This window comes from Bubalus bubalis, chromosome 11, assembly GCF_019923935.1.
Source record: "Bubalus bubalis isolate 160015118507 breed Murrah chromosome 11, NDDB_SH_1, whole genome shotgun sequence".
NCBI lineage: Eukaryota > Metazoa > Chordata > Mammalia > Artiodactyla > Bovidae > Bubalus > Bubalus bubalis.
In genome coordinates this window covers 22338180-22359338 of record NC_059167.1, presented here as the reverse complement: position 1 = coordinate 22359338, position 21159 = coordinate 22338180, and the positions used below count along the sequence as shown (strand labels likewise).

At 40.4% G+C, this 21159-nt stretch overlaps 1 protein-coding gene across 3 annotated transcripts in view; it reads left to right on the top strand.

The window, feature by feature from the left end:
- Positions 1–5988: 5988 nt before the first annotated feature.
- Positions 5989–21159, top strand: part of EXD2 (exonuclease 3'-5' domain containing 2) — a 52153-nt gene continuing 36982 nt past the window's right edge. The window contains exons 1-2 of one of the 3 annotated variants that reach the window (XM_006056158.4): positions 5990–6133; positions 15233–15320. The gene's annotated coding sequence lies outside the window, so the exon portion shown is untranslated. Of the gene's footprint in view, positions 6134–15232; positions 15321–21159 lie in introns of all 3 variants that reach the window. The other 2 variants (XM_025295298.3, XM_006056157.4) reach the window with 2 other exon arrangements.

The following is a 21159-nucleotide window of genomic DNA, read 5'->3' as shown; positions in this document are numbered from 1 at the left end:
TACAGTAGTTGGAATCACACAGTATGTACCCTGCTCAGATTGGCTTCTTTCACTTAGCAACGTGTATTTAAGATTCCTTCTTGTGGGTTGATAGTTTTTTTTCTTTTTGTCACTGAATAATATTCCGTTGTATGGATGTAACACAGTTTGGTTACCCATTCACCTGTTGAAGAACATCTTGGTTGCTTTCAATTTATGACAAAAGCTGTTGTAAACATTTATGTGCAAGTTTTTGTGTGGATTACGTTTTCAACTCATTTGTGTAAATACCTAGGAGCATGATTGCTGGATTGAGTGGCAAAACTATGTTTAACTTTGTTAAGAAACTGACAAATTATCTTCAGAAGGAACTGTACTATTTTGCATTCCAGTCGGCAATGAATGAGAGTTACTGTTGCTGGGTATCCTCAGAAGCACTTGCTGTTGTAGTGTTTGGATTTTAGCCATTCTAATAGAATTTAGTGATTCAACGAAGTACTGGTATCTCATTGTTGTTTTAATTTATAATTCCCAAACAACAGGTAAAGTTGATATTCTTTTCATATGCTTACTTGGATATCATATAACTTCTTTGAGATGTCTATTTAGATCTTTTGCTTAATTGGGTTATTGAATTTCAAAAGTTCTCTCTATATTCTGGATAACAGTCCTTTATTAAATATGTATTTTGTTGAGATTTCCTCCAAGTCTGTGACTTGGCTTTTCATTCTTTTGTATAAAACATTTTTGAAATAAAGTTGTTCATTATATTTTCTAATTTCTTGTATCTCTATTGTACTTTGTTATATTTCCCCTTCTAGTCCTAACATTATTTATTTGTTGCTATTTCTCTTCTATCTGGATCAGACTCACACTTTTTTCACTAGTGTTTTCAAAGATCTGGGCTTCCCTTGTGGCTCACCTGGTAAAGAATCTGCCTGCTATACGGGAGACCTGGGTCTAATCCCTGGGTTGGGAAGATCCCCTGGAGAAAGCAAAGGCTACCCACTCCAGTATTCTGGCCTGGAGAATTCCAAGGACTGTATAGTCCATGCGGTCACAAAAAGTTGGACACGACTGAGTGACTTTCACTTTCAAAGATCTAGTCTTAGTTTTGTTGGCCATATGAATCACGTCTTTTTCTATTTTACTAATTTATTCTATGATTTTGTTATCCTCTTCCTTCTAGTACTTTGAATTTATTCTCTTGTTTCTTTCTAATGTAGTAGCTGGTCACTTATATAATTGATTTTCAGGATTTCTTATTTTCCAGTGTAAAAAGCATATATTTACATGTATCATGTAAATTTTTAAAATATGTATAGCATTTTTTTACTCCTCAAATATTATATATTTTAATTGGGATTTCTTCTTTTAACTTTTAGTAGGATTTTTAAAAAATTCTCCAAATATATGGAGTTTTAAAAAATAATCATTTTATTATTGATTTTTAACTTAAGTGTGATGTGGTCAGGGAATCTCTGACCACATCACACTTAAGTTAAAAATCAATAATAAAATGATTATTTTTAAAACTCCATATATTTGGAGGGGGCTTCCCTGGTGGCTCAGACAGTAAAGAATCTGTCCACAACACGGGAGACCTAGGTTCAGTCCCTGGGTCTGGAAGATCCCCTGGAGAAGGGAATGGCTACCCACTCCAGTATTCTTTCCTGGAAAATTCTATGGACATAGGAGCCTGGCAGGCTATATTGTCCATGGGGTTGCAAAGAGTCAGACATGACTGAAGTGGCCTAGCACTAGCACATATTTGGAGAATTTTTAAAAAATCTTACTAAAAGATTTTTTACAGCATTTTTCTCTGTGGTCAGAGAATGAGAGCTGTATTCTCTGACCACATTACAATTAAGTTAAAAACAATACAAAAATGATTATTTTTAAAACTCCATATATTTGGAGAATTTTTAAAATATTTTACTAAAAGATTCTTACAGCATTTTTTTCAATATGTATAACATTGTTCAATGACCTAAATCAAAATTAATTTTCTTAAATCTTCTTTGTTTTTAAAGTATGTGCTCTCTCAAAATGCTGGGTGCAAGAGTTCTATACATATTCCTTCCCCTAGTGGCTCAGACAATGAAGAATCTGCCTGCAATTACTGTGTGTCTTAGATGTTTTTTCATATTTAAGTGTGCAGTAGGCTGAATGTTTTGTGTCCTTTGAAAATTCATATGTTGAAAACTATCTCCCAACGTAATGGTATCAGGAAGGGGAGGCCTTTGGGAAATGACTAGGACATGAGGGTGGAGTCACCGTGAGTAGGATTAGTACCTTATAAGGGAGACCCAAGAGAGCGCCTTATCTCTTAGGCCAAGTGAGGACACAGTCTGGTCCTGGTCTATAAAACAGGAAGCAGGCATTCACCAGACAATAAATCTGTTGGCACCTCGATCATGGACTTTTCAGCCTCCAGAACTGTGAGAAGTAAATTTTTGTTGTTTATAAGCTGCCCATCCAATAGGGACTTCCTTGGTGGCTCAGACAGTAAAGAATTGCCTGCAATGCAGGAGACCTGGGTTCAATCCCTGGGTCAGGAAGATCCCCTGGAGGAGGAAATGGCAACCCGCTCCAGTATTCTTGCCTGGAGAATCCTTTGGACAGAGGAGTCTGGGGTCAATAGAGTGGCAAAGAGTCAGACACAACTGAAGCAACTTAGCACAGTCAATAGCAATTTTAAATTACAGTCCAAAGGGACTAAAACAAAGAGTGAGATACTAACAAGTTGATTGGAAATTATTTATGCACAGATGGAGCTTGTTGACTAGACCTTAAATGTAGGGTGATTGCTTGTGGATATAGACAGCTTATTATGGGATCCTTCAAATGATGTATCCTTCCATTCTAATTTCTTTTAAAATTATACTGCTATTTGTCTCCTCTCCTGTTTTTTTTTCTTCTTTGGTCTTATAAACTTTTCATTCCTTTACCTTCATTCTAAATAAAAGCCCCCCTCCAGCCCCCCACACAAAAAGCCCCACTTTTTATTGAAGTATAAATGCCTTCATAAAAGTGTCCACAAACATGCAACCTGAACACACATGTAAATCAGCACTCAGATTAAGAAACAGAACATTATTAGAGAGAAGCTCCCATGTTCTCTTCCAGTCATTACTCCACTAAGAGTAAGCGCTACATTTGTTACCAAAAGAAACTTCTGTCCACTCACCTGTGCACAGTAAAGTCCATCTACTGACACAGGGTTGTAGTGGAGCAAAGTGCAGCATTTATTGCAGGGCACCAAGCCAAGGAATCTAGGTAGCTAGGACTCAAAAGATCTGAACTCCCTGAAGGCTTTCAGGGAAGAGTTTTTAAAGATGGGTGAGGGAGAGAGATTGTAGGGGGGTGGTGCGTGATCATCTCATGGACATTCTTCTGACTAGTTGGTGATGAGGTAATCAGGAGTCAACATTATCAACCTTCTTTTACAACTGGTCTGGGATCTAATGCTTATAACAGCATATACTTAACTTCTTTACCTGCTAGGGGTTTTGGTATCTGCAAAATAGCCCAAAGGACATAGCTTAGAATATTATCTATAACCTTTGTTGTCCAGTTTCTAAGTCATGTCCGACTCTTTGAGACCCCATTGATCACAGCACACCAGGCTTCTGAGACCTTCATTATCTCTTGGAGTTTGCCCAGACTCATGTCTATTGAGTCAGTGATGCCATCCAACCATCTCATCCTCTGTTGCCCCCTTCTCCTCCTCCTTTGAGGAGTAACTGAAGGTCCTTGACTTTGTTCAATGGCTAAATTATTATTATTTTGTCTTGCTTGAGTGTTTCCCCTTCTTTCTGCATTTTCTCACTTCTGATTAATGTTATTCTTTAGAATTCAGGTAAAGTGTAGAAGGCTAAAGTTTTTCTACAGACAAGAGGCAGGCGGAGAACATGGGGATCAAGGGGTTCTGTCCTTGGAAGGCCCAATAAGGTCCTGCTTATTATAAGGTCCTGCTTATTATAAGGTCCTACACACTGACTTCTAACAGCATGGATATTTGCATAGTTTCCAGTTTAGTGCTATTACTAAGTATAAGCATAAGCTTTTTTGGTGCATGTCCTTTAAGTGAACATATGTACACATCTTTGGCTATGCATAGCTTCAGCTTTCGCTGATCCTGCCAAACAGTTTAACAAAGTGATTGGGTCAATTTATGTTCCCTTCAGTAGCCTGAGGGAGAAGGCAATGGCACCCCACTCCACTACTCTTGCCTGGAAAATCCCATGGACGGAGGAGCCTGGTAGGCTGCAGTCCATGGGGTCGATAAGAGTCAGACACAACTGAGTGACTTCACTTTCACTTTTCACTTTCATGCATTGGAGAAGGAAATGGCAACCCACTCCAGTGTTCTTGCCTGGAGAATCCCAGGGACGGGGGAGCCTGGTTGGCTGCCGTCTATGGGGTCGCACAGAGTCAGACACGACTGAAGCGACTTAGCAGCAGCCTGAGAGTTCTGGTTGCTCCACAGTCTTGGCAGTACTTTGTATTTTCTCTCTTTTTCATTTTAGCCTTTCTGTTGGGTATGTAAGGGCTTCCTTCCCAGGTGGTGCTAGTGGTAAAGAACCCACCTGTCAAAGCAGGAGACTTAATAAACATGGGTTCAAATCCTGGTGGGGAAGATCCCCTGGAGGAGGGTATGGCAACCCACTCCAGTTTTCTTGCCCAGAGAATCCCATGGTCAGAGGAGCCTGGCGGGCTACAGTTCATGGAGGTCACAAACAGACACGACTGAATGGCTGAGCATGCACGCAGGTACGTGGGTGCGTAAAGGTGTCTCACTGCGGTTTTTTTAAAAATATGTTATTTGTGCGATCTTCATCTCCACATGCCAGATCTTTCATTGTGGCATATGGGCTCTAGTTGTGGTGTGAGGGCTTGCTCCATGGCATGTGGGATCTTAGTCCCCAAAACTGGATGGACCACAACCCTTGAATTGCAATACAGATTCCTAATTACTGAACCACCCAAGAAGTCCTTCTCTGAGGTTTTACTTTGCATTTCCCCTTTACTCTTTTGCTTTTTAGGTGTTTTAGGATGGAGCAGATGAAAATGCAGAGGGTTAATGCTGTATATCTGCCAGAAAATTTCCCTTAATGGGTCATTACGTAGTGGAACTTAGAACCTTTTCTCCTGTACTGGAAGCCACACGATGTAGCGATGAGGGCAACAAACTTTGCAATCAGATATACTGTTTTGATATATATATATATATCAATAAATCTATATCTATCTATCTATATATAGGAGCAGATATACCAGCTCCAATTCTTACTTGCTGAATTACCTTGAGAAATTTATTTAACCTTTCTCTACATTATGTAAAATGGCACTAATAATAGTACTCTCATGAGATTATGAGGATTAAATGAGATAAAATATGTAAAATGTTTTGCAAAGTTCCTAGCATACTATTAGCACAGAGTCCCCAAATGGCAGCTATTATTATCCCTTATATTGTTTATGCACATCTCATTTCTATTTTACACATTCTAGGACAAAGCAACAGCACATAAAACACACATAAGGTGCCTCACAATGACAGTTACTGATAAAGACTGGATGAAAGTTTTTAAATATAAATGGAAGGTATTGTGGTTCTTGTTGGCATACGTATTATAATGCATATAGTATAAAAGGCACTTCTAATGAGGAATGTATTATTTAAACAAGTGTCTCTTCTGTTTACCTTCCTCATTTAACAACTAAGAAAATCAGTGCGGTGGAGAAACACCACCCGAGCTAATTAGTAAGGACAGTTAGTTACAAATCCCATATTGCATTTGTGACGGTTACAGAGGCTTCCTTCCTTAAAACCAAGACAAACAAAAATATCACCCAGAAAAAAAAAAAATAAAATAAAGGGCGCCACTTATCCGAAAAGATGTTAAGCCTTTCTGATTTTAACAGAGCTTTTGTTCAGCACTGGAGAAACTGGTAAGTTACTAGCTACCCCAGCTGCTTCCGTACAAGATGGCGTCGCCCACTTGTACACCCCTGCTCGGGTTACGTCACGGAACCGGAAGTGGTTTCCGTCCTAGAGGATTCGGGTGGGTGCGCGCAGGTGGTCACAGAGGTTCCAGATATTCAGCGTGGGGTGCCGCAGGTGTTCGGGTCGGGTCCAGGGCCGCAGGTAAGTGAGGCTCGGCGGCCGGCGAAGCTTTTCTCCGGGTCTGTGCGAATGGTGGAGGCGGTTTCCCCTGCGGACTGAGGAGAGGGCTCAAGATGCTGGCGAGGTCACCGTGCGCGGGGGCGAATGATTGCGGGGACCTCGTTGTCCCCGAGCGACTTGGCCCTGCCCCTCTCCCCGCCTTCCTCGCCGGTGGCGGGGGCAGTTCAGCACCTAGGTGCGCCGCGGGGGCTGTCACCTCGATCGCTGGCTCCCGGTGGCCTTCCGGGGCCGCCTCCTCGGACCCGCGTCTGCTCTCTTTAAGGAGTACCTACCAAACCTTCCTGGCTTCCTGACCCAGTTAGCTACAAAGGAAGCACCGCTCGCAACATCTGGCAGCTCCTTAGGCGCTGCGTGTTGCACGCGTCCACAGATGAGTTTCGTGCCCTCGATTCGTGGGGACCTACGCCCGCCCCCATTGTTACCACCTCTTTCTTCCCAGACCACACCCGCTGCTATGGACCTTGTTGGGAGGCACCTCTTTTTCTTTTCGCAACCCTGGAATATAGATCAGGACTAGAACCGTAATGTTGATTTATTACAGAATTGATACATGCTTGTTAAAATATAAACGAAACCTAAACTTTTATAAGCTTTTGATATATTAATGGACACAAACTCCCTTAGACACTCATTTCTTGAAAACACTAAAATATTTACACCGTAGAACTGCACTGAAAGGTTTTGTAATATCAAAGTTGCGAAGTTCGAGAGAAAAGGGGTTATTTAAGAGAAGGGAAGGAATTATGAATTTTGGTCAAGTTGAGTTTGCTTTTAAAAAATGTATTTATTCTTTTATATTTATTTTAGCTGTAGCCCATGACATTTACACAAAATAGATCCTCTTTGACCTCTTTCCATCTCCATCTTTTCTTTTTTAATCTTTTGTCCCTAGGTAAAAACTGTTATCAGTTTGGCATGTTTTTTCTATTTTTTTTTTTTTTTTGGTTTACATTTATTGATACGTGTTTGTACAGATACATGTGTAAAGTTTTGGGTTAAACCTTTACCAATGTGGCATATTGTACCTGTTCAACAACTAAACTTCTTGTGCTTAAAAATGGGTCTTGGAACTTTTTCTTTGTTAATATGTAGACATCTGCCATATTTGTTCTACTTGCTCTGTAAATTCCAGAACATGTTACAGTCCCATAATATGTGAGATAATTCCATAGGTTGCTTAGTTTTTCCGTCTTAGGCACAGTGTGGCAGAGAACATCCTCCCACAGCGTCTGTGAGCTTGAGTGAGCATTTCTCAAAGATAGAAACCTGCAGGTGGAATTGCTGGGTGGGAGGGTGTGGATATTTTATGCCAAACTGCCCACCAGCCGTGTATAATAATCTCTGCTTTCCCAGCTCTTTTAAACATTTGATGGTGTCAGCCTTTTTTGCTTTTGCCAATCTGATGGGTGGGAAATGACTTTAATTTGGTGTTTTAATTTGTATTTCCCTGGTTATTGTTGAGATTGAGCATCTTTTCATGATCGTTGGCTATTTGTATTCCTTTCTCTTTTGAGAAATGCCTCATTTCTTTTGGGCTGTCTGGTTATATATGGTAATGCTTTATATATTAATCTTTTATCATTCATATAAGTTTGAAATATTTATTCCCAACATTTTGAAGTTGTTTCTTATCTCTTAACCATGTGGCATCTTTGTAGAATCAATCAATCAAAGTCTGTGTTTAAATGTATCAGTCTTTCACTTTGTGTATTTAGTGGGCTTTCATTCCTAATCCCAGTGGCTCTCAAATGGGAGCTGTTTTGCTTCCTGGGAGCCACTTGGCAATGTCAGGAGATGTATTTTGGTTCTCATCCAGTGGGTAGAAGCCAGGGATGCTGCTAAACACCCTACAGTGCCCACAAAGCCCTTAAGCAAAGAATTTTTCTGGCCTAAAATGTCAGTAGTGCTGAGGCTGAAAAACCCTGTGCTACCCTGGGGCCGGGTTTTCTCTTACCGCCCTGTTTTCTCCTGTAAGTTGTTACATGTTAGAGGTTTTCTCTAATTCCTTTGTGTGTGTGTCAGAGAGAGAGAGAATGGTGTGTGCCTTTTTCTTGTTTTCCAAGCAATGTCACTCTGAATATCAGTCCATCCTTGCCCTATTAATCTAAAATACCACATTTATCACGTACTAATGTCTCACCCACACGGTGTCATTTCTGTACGCTCTTCTGTCCTATGTCTGAATTTTCTATTTTGCTGGGCCAATACCATAGCATTCTACATTAAGTATATATTATACTTTGGTATCTAGTAGGGTAAGTAGTCCCTCATGATTATTTTTATTGTTATTTTATTGGAAGTCATACTTTATCAGCTTACGTACTCATTATTTAATCAGTGTTTTGGGGGTAGTCTTACAGTTTCTTGCCCAGATTAATTTTAGAATCAGCTTGTCAAGTAGTTTTTTTCTTTTTTTAAGTGAGTTTACTGTGGTGACCTAAATGGGAAGTGGTGGGGGGGGCCTTCCCTGGTGGCTCAGTGGTAAAGAATCTGCCTGCCAATGCAAGAGACATGGGTTTGATTCCTGGATTGGGAAGATCCCCTAGAGAAGGAAATGGCTACCCACTCCAGTATTCTTGCCTGGGAAATCCCATGGACAGTGGAGCCTGGCGGGCTACAGTTCATGAGGTCCCAAAAGAGTCAGATACGACTTGGTGACTGCAACAAAATGGAAAGGAAATCTAAGAGAGTGGGCATATGTATACATATGACTGATACACTTTGCTCTACAACAAGAAACTAACACATTGTAAAGCACCTGTACTCCAATAAAAATTAATACAAAAATAATTGCATTTAAAAATAAGATGGTCTTATTGAAATGTAATTCACATAATTTGTTTTTTAAAGTACACAATTCAGTGATTTTTTAGTATATTTCCAGTTAAGCAGCCGTTGCTATAACCTAATTCTATTTTATTTTTAAAAGTTTATTTATTTGGTTGTGCCAGGCTTAGTTGCAGCATGTGGGATCTAGTTCCCCAACCAGTGATCAAACCCTGGCCCCCTGCATTGAGAGTGCAGAGTGTTAGCTACTAGACCACCAGGGAAGTCCCTACAGCCTAATTTTTGGACATCATTATCATCCCCCAAAGACAGTTGCTTCAGTCATGTCCGATTCTTTGAAAGGACTCTAGCTTGCCAGGCTCCTCTGTCCATGGGATTATCCTGGCAAGAATACTAGAGTGGGTTGCCATTCCCTTCTTGAGGGATCTTTCCACCCAGGGATTGAACCTGCGTCTTCTGCAGCTCCTGCATCGCAGGTGGACTCTTTACCACTGACCCACCTGGAAAGCCCAAAGAAGCCCATACCTATTATCAATACCCATTCCCCAATATCCTAGCCCTGTGCATGCTAAGTCGCTTCCGTCATGTCCAACTCTTTGTAGCCCCTATGGACCATAGCCTACCAGGCTCCTCTGTCCATGGGATTCTCCAGACAATATTGGAGTGGGTTGCCATTTCCTCTTCCAGGGGATCTTCCTGACCCAGGGATCAAACCCAGGTCTTCTGCATTGCTGGCAGATTCTTTACCATCTGAGCCATCAGGGAAGCTGCTAGCCCTAGCCCTCAGTTCAGTTCAGTTTAGTCGCTCAGTCGTGTCTGACTCTTTGCGACCCCATGAATCGCAGCACGCCAGGCCTCCCTGTCCATCACCAACTCCTGGAGTTCACTCAGACTCAACATCCATCGAGTCAGTGATGCCATCCAGCCATCTCATCCTCTGTCGTCCCCTTCTCCTCCTGCCCCCAATCCCTCCCAGCATCAGAGTCTTTTCCAATGAGTCAACTCTTTGCATGAGGTGGCCAAAGTACTGGAGTTTCAGCTTTAGCATCATTCCTTCCAAAGAACACCCTGCTGCTGCTGCTGCTAAGTCGCTTCAGTCGTGTCCGACTCTGTGCAACCCCATAGACGGCAGCCCATCAGGCTCCCCCGTCCCTGGGATTCTCCAGGCAAAAACACTGGAGTGGGTTGCCATTTCCTTCTCCAATGCATGAAAGTGAAAAAGAACACCCTAGACAGTCACTAATCTTTCTGCCTTTATAGATCTAAGCATTTTGTATAAATGGAATTGTACAATTTTTGTACGATTTTGTGATTGGCTTCTTTCACTTGGTATAATGTTCTCAAGGTTCATCCATGTTGCAACATGTGTTCATTCCTTTATATCTCTGAAAAAGATTCCATTCTGTGGTGTATTTGTTTCCTAGGGCTACGGTATCGAAATAACGGAAACTGGATGGCTTAAAATAACAGATATATTCTTTCACAGCCTTGGAGGCTATAAAGTCCAAAATCAAGTTGCCAGCAGGAGTGCATTCTCTCGGGTCTCTACGGGGGAATCCTTTCCTGCCTCTTTCTAGCTTCTGACTTTGCCAGCAGTCCTTGGCATTGTTTGGCATGCCTTAGCTTGCAGTTGCGTAACTCCCAACTTCTGCCTCTGTCTTCACCTGGCCTTCATCCCAGAGTGTCTATCTTCACGTTGTAATTCTCTTTGTGAAAGTCTGTCTCAGTCTTTTCTCCCCTTCATATAAGGACACCAGTTATTGAATTAAAGGCCCACTCCACTCCAGCAGGACCCTGTTTTAACTTAATTAGGTATGCAGAGGCCATTTCCAAATAAAGTCATGTTTATAGGTAATGGGAGTTAGGACATTAACATATCTTTTGGGGGAATCACATAACATTATGGATATACCCCATTTTATTTATCTGTGCATCAGCTGATGGACATGTTTCCACTTTTGGCTATTATGAATAATGCTGCTATGAACTGTTGTGTGGACACGTGTTTTCATTCCTCTTGGATATATACTTAGAAGTGGAGTTGCCGGGTCATGTGGCAACTCTGTGTTTAATCATTTGAGCAACTGCCAGATTATTTTCCAAACAGCTGTACCTTTTTATGTCAACATCAACAGTATATGAGGATTCTAATTTCTCTGCATTATTGCCAGCACTTATTAGCTGTCTTTTTAATTAAAGCCATCCTAGTGGGTGTGAAGTGGTATCTCATTGTGGTTTTGATTTGCATTTCCCTAATAGCTAATGATGTTGAGCATCTTTTTACATGTTTATTGGCCATTTGTGTATGTTCTTTGAAGAAATGTCTATTCATATCTTTGCCTGTTTTAAATTGGTTGTTCTTTTTTTATTGAAGTGTAATAGTTTTTTATATCTTCTAGATACACGCCCTATGAGATAGATGATGCAAATATATTTTCTTCCATCCTGTGGCTTTTTTTCACTTTCTTGATCGTCAATTCATTAAAAAAATTTTTTTTAATTAAGTTTGCATTTAATTTACATTATTCTGAGTATTTCTTTTTTCAACATTAATTATTTTTTTGTTTTGGCTGCGTTGAGTCTTCATTACAACATGCAGGCTTCTCTAGTTGTGGCGTGTGGGCTCTAGAGCACATTTGGAGTATCTCTGTAAAACATCTGCTCTTCTTTATTAAAGAAAAATGCAGTAATTATAGTACCTTCTGTAGAGGATTGTTAAAAAGGATTAAATGAGTAATGTATTCATAAATATATAGGCATATGTGTGTAAAGAGCCTGGCAGTTGATAAGGTGCTCTGTAAGTGACACCTGTCACATCCCTGCTCTTCCAGTCTTCTATACCTTCAGTAAGGTTTTCTTTGTTTCTTCGTACTCATTTCAGATCAGTTCAGTTGATCTTACATATTTCTTGTTGAGTTTATACTTAATGTTTGTGTGTGTATGTTTGTTTAAAAACATGTGGCTTGTAGTTTTAAAATAGTGTATATTTCTATTATGAATGAGATTTTCTTCATATTTTTATAATGGGCCTGGGAAGCTATTAGTTTTCTATTCATCACACTTTCAAAATTCTAAGTTGTACAAGTTGTGACTTGTTTACCAATCCAGGTTACTCCGACGCCAGTGTTCTGATAGGAAGTGGTGTTCTTTTCCATTCTGCCTTCTTCTGCCCTGATTTGAATCTTCTTCTCATCTTGGCTCTGCTATTGTGAGTCTTAATCTAATGGGTCTGCCTGCCTCTAGCCTTGCCCTCATCCAGTCTAGTGCATGCACAGTGACCACAGTGTTCTTTGAAATATGAGCCTAACCTTGTCACTTCGATTCTAAGTCTGTTATTCGCTCTCCATTACCTGTAAGGTCTTATCTTACCAGGTAATATAGGGCTTCTCATGACTTGTCCTGTATCTCTTCCCTCTAGCATCATTCCTCTCTGTCTCCTTACTTACACATTATGCTCTAGCACAGTGCTATCCAGTTGAAATATCATGTGAGCCCCATACATAATTTAAAGCGTTCTACTAGCCACAGTTAAGAGTATAAAAAGAAACAGGTGAACTTAATTTTAACAGGTATTGTTTAACCCAGTAGATCCAAACTATCATTTCAACGTGAGATATAAAAACTCAGTATGGAATTACTTGAGATAGGAAGTATAATAGAGGTTACCGAGAGTTGGGGAGGGAGGAATGGGAAGTTACTGTTTAATGGCACAGAGTTTGTTTGGGATGATGAAGTAGTTCTAGAAATGAATAGGGATGGGACTTCCCTGGTGGCTCAGTGGTTGGGCATCTGCCTGCCAATGCAGGGGGCACAGGTTTTATCTCTGGTTGGGAACTAAGATCCTATAAGCTGCTGGGCCACTAAGCCTGTGCGCCACAACTAAGACATGATGCAGCCAAATAAATAAATATTAAAAAAAAGAAAGAAATGGATAGTGGTGATGATTGCATAACCTTGTGGATGTAGTTATGCCACTGAATGATACTCTTAAAAATGTTAAAATGTAAATTTTGTGTTATGTATGTTTTACTACAATGAAATAAAAGGTCACCTTAAAAATCAGTATGGAAGGGCTTCCCTGGTGGCTCAGTGGTGAAGAATCCACCTGCCAGTGCAGGAGACACAGGTTCGATCCCTGGTCCAGGAAGATCCCACATGCTGCAGAGCAGCTAGGCCCGTGTGCCACAACTTTGGAGCCTGTGCTCTAGAACCCGGGAGCTGCAGCTACCGAAGCTCGAGTGCCCTGGAGCCCGTACTCCGCAACAAGGGAAGCCGCCGAGATGAGAAACCCTCGCACCACACTGAAGAGTCACCCCTGCTTGACACAGCTAGAGAAAAGCCCGTGCAGCAGCTTAGACCCAGCACAGCCAAAAATGAATATTTTAAAAAAATAAATATGGAAATTATCAATAAGATAGTTTTGTTTTTTTTTTAAAGTCAGTCTTTGGAATTCAGAATTTTGCTCTTATGGTGCATGTTAAGTTTGCTTGAACTTTTCCACTTGTGCCATGACGCTTCGTGCCTTTCATATCTTTGCACGTGCTGTTGTTCCCTCTGCCTGGAGTGCCCTTCTCTCTGCCTGGTGCACCTAGAGAATGCTTGCTCATTAAAATTTTTTTTTAATTAAAAAAAATATTTATTTATTATTATTATTTTTGGCTGTGCTGGGTCTTCGTTGCAGCATGCAGACTTCTCTAGTCGGGTGTGAGGGCTTAGTTGTCCTGAGGCATGTGGGGTCTGAGTCCCATGACCAGGGACTGGAAGGTGTATTCTTAACCACTGGACCCCCAGGGAAGGCCCTGGTTTGCTTGTTTTTTTAACACCAGTACCAGTCTCAGAGCTCACCCCTCTCAGCAAGTGTTTCTCTTAATAATTCCCACTCCTCTTCTTGGCCATCCTGTACTCGTGTGCTTGTGTGTGCTTCTGTGGTTTGTGTTACCTCACTATATTGCAAATTGTCCAGTATACCCATTTCTGCTTTTCTGAATCCTGCATTTTTGAAAGCAGATTGGCCTTTTAACTCTTTTTACTCAGAGTCTGGCACAGTGTTTGGTTTATTGAAAGGGTTGTGTACATGTTTACTGAGTTAATCCCTTGACTGGGGGGAAAATACCCCACAAAGTTTCTCCATATAAAGATGAATTAAGAACTGTTTTGAATGTTGCCAAGAGTTCCTTCATATGGAGGTACCCTACTTGCTCCTTCAATTTCCCTATTAGGATTTTCTTTTTCACAGGCCACATGATGGTAAATAATAAGTGGGAACCTGGCTGCTTGGGAATTCCAGGTCTGAGGGAGCCCTTCTCAATGGAAGCAAATCAATAATGCTCTGTTTTTGTTTTTTTTTTTTTTAAGTATTCTGCTTTAACATAACCTGATGTTAGCATTATTAACCATGGAGGTAGTGTGAAATACAAAAATAAATTTGAAAAATGAATTAATAAAAACACATGTTAGAAGATGTTATTTTCACAGAAAATAAAAATTCACTTTTCTATACAAAAACTTGTAAGTTGGGGGGGAAGGCACAATCAAGATGAAAATTGAGGGGCTTCCCTGGTGGATAAGTGGTTAAGAATCCCCCTACCAATGCAGGGCACACGGGTTTGATCCCTGCTCCAGGAGGATCCCTCTTGGCCACAACTGCCGAAGCCCCCATGCCCTAGAGCCTGTGCTCCACAAGAAGAGAGTAGCCCCCACTTTCCCCCGGCTTTCAACAACTAGAGAAAGCCCTTGTGCAATAAATAAATGAACAAATATATATATTTTTAAATCCAAATTAATCTCAAAGGATAAAATGTTTGGTTGAAACATACAAGAAGAAATTTAGAAGAAAGAAACGTAAAATTTTGGATTTGAGTGCGAAGTATACAAGTATATAGAATGGGGAATTCAATATGATTTCAGTGAACTTTATTTACCACAAACTCTGTATGAATCATCAGTGTGATTCTGCTGTTCAAACACCTATCATTTCGTCCAGCATAAATAAAATATAGGGCCAACAGCCTGGGAAGTAATAGTACCAATGTAGTCTACACCAATTAGACCATGTCTCAAGGATTGAATATAGACCTGGGTGCCACATTTTAAGAGATACATTGGCAAGCTTGGAGCCATTCATAAGGATCTAGCCATAATGGCGAGTGGTCTGTAAACTAGGTCCCAGGAAGACTGACTGGATTAAGTAGAATGTACCAAGGAAAGTCGTAAGAGCTGTCTTCACATATTTCACAAGCTCTTAGGAAAGAGTAAACACTTTTGTCATTTCAGAGGCCAGACTGAACATCAAAGAGAAAAATTTCCATGTAGGGAACTTTTACAGAATGCAAGAACATTTCAACAAAAACTGCCTCTTAAGGTAATGAACTGTTTCTGGAAGTATTCAGGTAGAGATCAGGTCATGATCTGTCAGGATTACGAAGGAAAGAAATCTTGAACTGTGTGAGAGCTGAATTTGGCTTTTAGATTTTAACTCTATAGTTCTTTGTTTCCCTTTAATAAGACTGCTGTGGTTTTAGCACTCAGTAGTAGTCATATTGAACATTTATTGAACTCTAAAGTGCTAGCCAATATGCTAAGTCAAGCTATTTCGTCATCTTACTTAAGCCTTACAATAATCCGACATGGTAGGTACTATCCTTCTCATTTTACTGATAAGGCAACTGAGACTTAGAGCAGTTCAGTGAATTGCCCAAGTTTATATAGCCACCAGGGCTTCCATGGTGGTTCAGTGGTAAAGAATCTGCCTGCTAATGCAGGAGGCGAGGGTTCAATCCCTGGGTCAGAAAGATCCCCTGGAGAAGGAAACGGCAACCTACTTCAGTATTCTTGCCTGAAAAATCCCTTGTACAGAGGAGTCTGGCAGTCCAGGGGGTCACGAAAGAGTCAGCACAACTGAGTAAAACAACAACAACAATAGAGCAAGTGGCAGAGGCACAGGGTGTTGACTCTGGGGCTTATGTCTTTATCCTTTACCTTCTGCTGCTCTCTGAACATTTTAACTTATTGTTTAATTCATTAAAATGAGATTTCTTTCAGGAATATAATCATAAGTCTTAAGTGTTAAGTGGGAAAAAGTGGGAAACTTACTTTGCCTGTCTCTAAAAGTGAAAATGAAGTGTTAGTCACTCAATCATGTCCAACTCTTTGCGATGCTGTGGTCTGTAGCCTGACAGTCTCCTCTGTCTATGGAATTCTCCAGGCAAGAATACTGGCGTGGGTTGCCATGCCCTTCTCCAGAGGATCTTCCGAACTCAGAGATTGAACCCAAGTCTGCTTTGCAGGCAGACATTTTTTTTTACAGTCTGAGCCACCAGGGAAGCCCATCTCTAAAAAGCACCACTTAAAAAAACATGCTTCTCCAGAATTGAAAGAGACACGTGTACCCCAATGTTCATCGCAGCACTGTTTATAATAGCCAGGACATGGAAGCAACCTAGATGTCCATCAGCAGATGAATGGATAAGAAAGCTGTGGTACATATACACAATGGAGTATTACTCAGCCATTAAAAGGAATACATTTGAATCAGTTCTAATGAGGTGGATGAAACTGGAGCCTATTATACAGAATGAAGTAAGCCAGAAAGAAAAACACCAATACAGTATACTAATGCATATATATGGAATTTAGAAAGATGGTAACAACAACCCTGTATGCGAGACAGCAAAAGAGAAACAGATGTATAGAACAGTCTTTTGGACTCTGTGGGAGAGGGAGGGGGGGATGATTTGGGAGAATGGCATTAAAACATGTATAATATCATAAAATAAAATAAAAAATCAGTCCTTAAAAAAAAACGTCTTTCTAATTGGAGTCGGAAAAGAGTTGGACGTGATAACAGTTATTTTATGCAATTATTTTATATAATTTTTAATACAGTTTTTAAAAAAATAATGGCAGATCCTTTGTCACTGAAGATGGTGAAGCATTGAAAGCTTTGGATCCCAGAGCCCAGTCCTTAGCAAAGTGTCTTAGTCTGTGTTTATAGAATACCACAGACTGGGTGGCTTAGAGACACCAGTTCTAACAGTTTTGGAGTCTGGAAGTCCAAGATCAGATTGCCAGCATGGTTGAGTCTTCTGGGCTGCAGGCTGCTAACAACTTCTTATTGTATCCATAGTGGCAGAGATCAGAGAGAAACAAGGTCTCTTTTTCCTGGCACTAGTCCTATTCACTGGTGGCTCAGACTGTAAAGTGTCTGTCTGCAATGCAGGAGACCCGGGTTCAATCCCTGGGTTGGGAAGATCCCCTGGAGAAGGAAATGGCAATCCACTCCAGTACTATTGCCTAAAAAATCCCATGGACAGAGGAGCCTGGTAGGCTACAGTCCATGGAGTTGCAAAGAGCTAGACACGACTGAGCAACTTCACTTTCACTTTCAATCCTATTCACTAGGGCTCCACCCTCATGACCTCATCTGATCCTAATTACCTTCCAAAGGCCCCAGAGTTTGAGATTTCCTCATGAATTTCAGAGGGACACAGACATTCCATTTTTAACCCAAGATTTGATTTTTCTCACTCCTAGCCCAGTGTTGAACCATACTGCTTGTTTATAGTATCATAGCTCAATAAGGGAAGACATTTTTTTAGTTTCATGTGAATAAACAGTTTTGTAGTCTGATAATTGAATTAGAAATATCTATCATAAAATGTTAGCATATAATACCTTGAATTGTTTTATTCATCCAGTAAATGTTTATTGTTATCAGCTCTGTGCTGATTGCTGGAGATAGTTATATATAAATGAAGAAGCCAGTTAAGGTGAAGAAGCATTTGAGGTCCCTATTTTCATGGGAAAGATAGACAGTGAATGAACCAGCAGTCATTAATTCATAAGTTAAGCCAACAGGAGGAAAATCAGAAATATCCCTAAGTTTAAAAAATTGCATACACTTGTGTAACCCACAGCTCCATCAACATATGGAACTTTACCACAATTTCAGAAATTTCCTTCCTATCTGACGTGCTTTTCCCTGGAATTGGGTGTAACTGGCTCCTTTTTGTCATGCAGCGTATGGCTTAAATGTCTCTTCCCTGCACCCACCTCTCTCAGAGGCAACTATTGTTCAGATTTTTTTTCTACCATAGATTAGTTTTAGCTGTTCTAAATATATATATAAATAGATGTTCTTTATATATAAATAGAACTATACAGTATCTCTTTTATATCTGTCTTCTTTCACTCAGCCTAAGGTTATTTGAGATTCATCCAGGTTGCATGTATTAGTAATAAGTTCCTTTTTATTCTTGATTAACATTGCATTGAATGGATGTACCACTTGGGCTGTTTCCAGTTTGGGGCTATTATGAATAAAGCTGTTATGAATATGCTTATACAAGTCTTTTTGTGGATATATTTAATTTATCCAACTTTGGTACAGAGAACTGTACCAAATCTGACCTCCTTCATCTTCCAAATCTTCCTTTTGTGGATATTGAGTTTCTCAATCCATCCTTTGTGTCTGTTGTTATATTTTTTAATCTCTGTCTTTGTGATGCATTCTGAGTGACTTCCTCAGATTTATCTTCAGTTCAGTAACTCTTCCTCTCTCTCTGTCTGATCCACTGTTTGTTGAGTATTGAGTTTTTAAAAAAATTTTAACAAATGTTTTTCGTATCTAGAAATTCTACTTTTTGTTGTCTCCTGTTCATGCTTTAGATTTTATTTTCCTGAATTTCCCTGTTACTTTGAAGTCTCTTTCACATCTCAGATATGATTTTTTTTTTTTTTTAGCTGGTTCTGTGAGCGATTTTTATTGGTTTTAGGGTTTGGGGTTTTGCGTTGTTTTCTTTCATCTGTGAACACTCTTGTAGGGACTGATCTTCCGTGCCAATTCTGCATGTTTCTTGCATGGTGGAAACAGTTTTATGATCAGCTCTGTCTTTTTCTAACAGAACTCATCTTTGGTTTTAGTTTCTTGGCTAGGAGTTTCCTTTTGTAAGTATAACGTGAACTCAGCCCCTGTTTTCAGTCCAGAGTGCAGATTTGAGGGGTTGTCCTCTTAGGGGGAACTCTGTTCATATTCTCTTTTCTTAAATTGAATGAAAGATTCTTTATATTCTATAGTACTTTACAGTTTTCAAAAGTTTTACACTTGTATTCAGGTATATATAGCTTTTCCCTTATAGATTATTAGAAAATACTGAGTATATTTTATGCACTATGCTATACAGTAGATCCTTATTAGTTATTTATTTTATGTATAGTGATGTGTGTATATTAATCCAAAACTCCTGTTTTATCCCTGCTCCCCCTTTCTCTTTGGTAACCATGTTTGTTTTCTCTGTGGGTCTGTTTCTGTTTTGCCAATAAGTTCATTTGTTTCATTTTTTTAGATTTCACATTTAAGTGATATCATATGGTATTTGTCTTTCTCTGTCTGACTTCACTTAGTATGGTAATCTCCAGGTGCATCCATGTTGTTGCAAGTGGCATTATTTTATTCTTTCTTATGGCCAAATAATACTCCATTGTGTATATATACCCCATCTTCTTGATCCATTCCTCTGGTGATGGACATTTGGGTTGCTTCCATATCTTGGCTGTTGTACATACTGCTTCACTGAACATTGGGATACATGTATCTTTTCAAATGAGTGTTTTAGTTTTTTGGGAGTATACACTCAGGAGTGGAATTGCTGGGTCATATGGTAGTTCTTTTTTTTTTTTTCAGATTTATTTATTTTTACCTATTTATTTTTGGCTCTCCTGGGTCTTTGTTGCTGAGGCTTTCTCTGATTGTGGTGAGCAGGGACTGCTCTTCATTGTGGTGCCTGGGCTTCTCATTCCAGTGGCTTCTCTTGTTGCAGACCATGGGCTCTAGGTACGCAGGCTCAGTAGTTGTGGCACACCAGCTTAGTTGCCCTGCAGCATGTAGAATCTTCCTGGAGCAAGGATTGAACTCATGTCTCCTGCATTGGTAAGCAGACTCTTAAGCATTGGACCACCAGGGAAGGACACCACCCCACCCCCACCCTTTTCAGGGAATGAAGTTTTTTTTAAGATATTTTTAAAATTAATTTAAAAATATTTTTATTTACTTGGCTGTGCCAGATCTTAGTTGTGGCACATGGGATCTTCAGTCTTCTTCGTTGTGGCATGCTTGATCTTTAGTTGGGGCATGCGAACTCTTGGGCTTCCCAAGTGGCACTAGTGGTAAAGAACTTGCCTGACAGTGCAGGAGACTTAAGAGATGCAGGTTCAATTCCTGGGGTGGGAAGATACCCTGCAGGAAGGCATGGCAACCCATTCCAGTATTCTTGTGTGGAGAATTCCATGGACAGAGGAGGCTGGTGAGCTACAATCCATAGAGTCACACAGTATCAGACATGACTGAAGCAACTGAGCACGCATTCAGTTCAGTTCAGTTCAGTTCAGTCACTCAGTCGTGTCCAACTCTTTGCGACCCCATGAATCACAGCACACCAGGCCTCCTTGTCCATCACCAGTTCCCGGAGTTCACTGAGACTCACGTCCATCGAGTCAATCGTGCCATCCAGCCATCTCATCCGCTGTCGTCCCCTTCTCCTCCTGCCCCCAATCCCTCCCAGCATCAGAGTCTTTTCCAATGAGTCAACTCTTCGCATGAGGTGGCCAAAGTACTGGAGTTTCAGCTTTAGCATCATTCCTTCCAAAGAAATCCCAGGGCTGATCTCCTTCCGAATGGACTGGTTGGATCTCCTTGCAGTCCAAGGGACTCTCAAGAGTCTTCTCCAACACCACAGTTCAAAAGCATCAATTCTTCGGCGCTCAGCCTTCTTCACAGTCCAACTCTCACATCCATACATGACCACTGGAAAAACCATAGCCTTGACTAGATGGACCTTTGTTGGCAAAGTAATGTCTCTGCTTTTGAATATGCTATCTAGGTTGGTCATAACTTTCCTTCCAAGGAGTAAGCGTCTTTTAATCTCATGGCTGCAGTCACCATCTGCAGTGATTTTGGAGCCCAGAAAAAGAAAGTCTGACACTGTTTCCCCATCTATCTCCCATGAAGTGATGGGACCGGATGCCATGATCTTCGTTTTCTGAATGTTGAGCTTTAAGCCAACTTTTTCACTCTCCACTTTCACTTTCATCAAGAGGCTTTTGAGTTCCTCTTCACTTTCTGCAATAAGGGTGGTGTCATCTGCATATCTGAGGTTATTGATATTTTTCTGCAAAAATGTATTTTAAGAGCAGCATAGCCATTT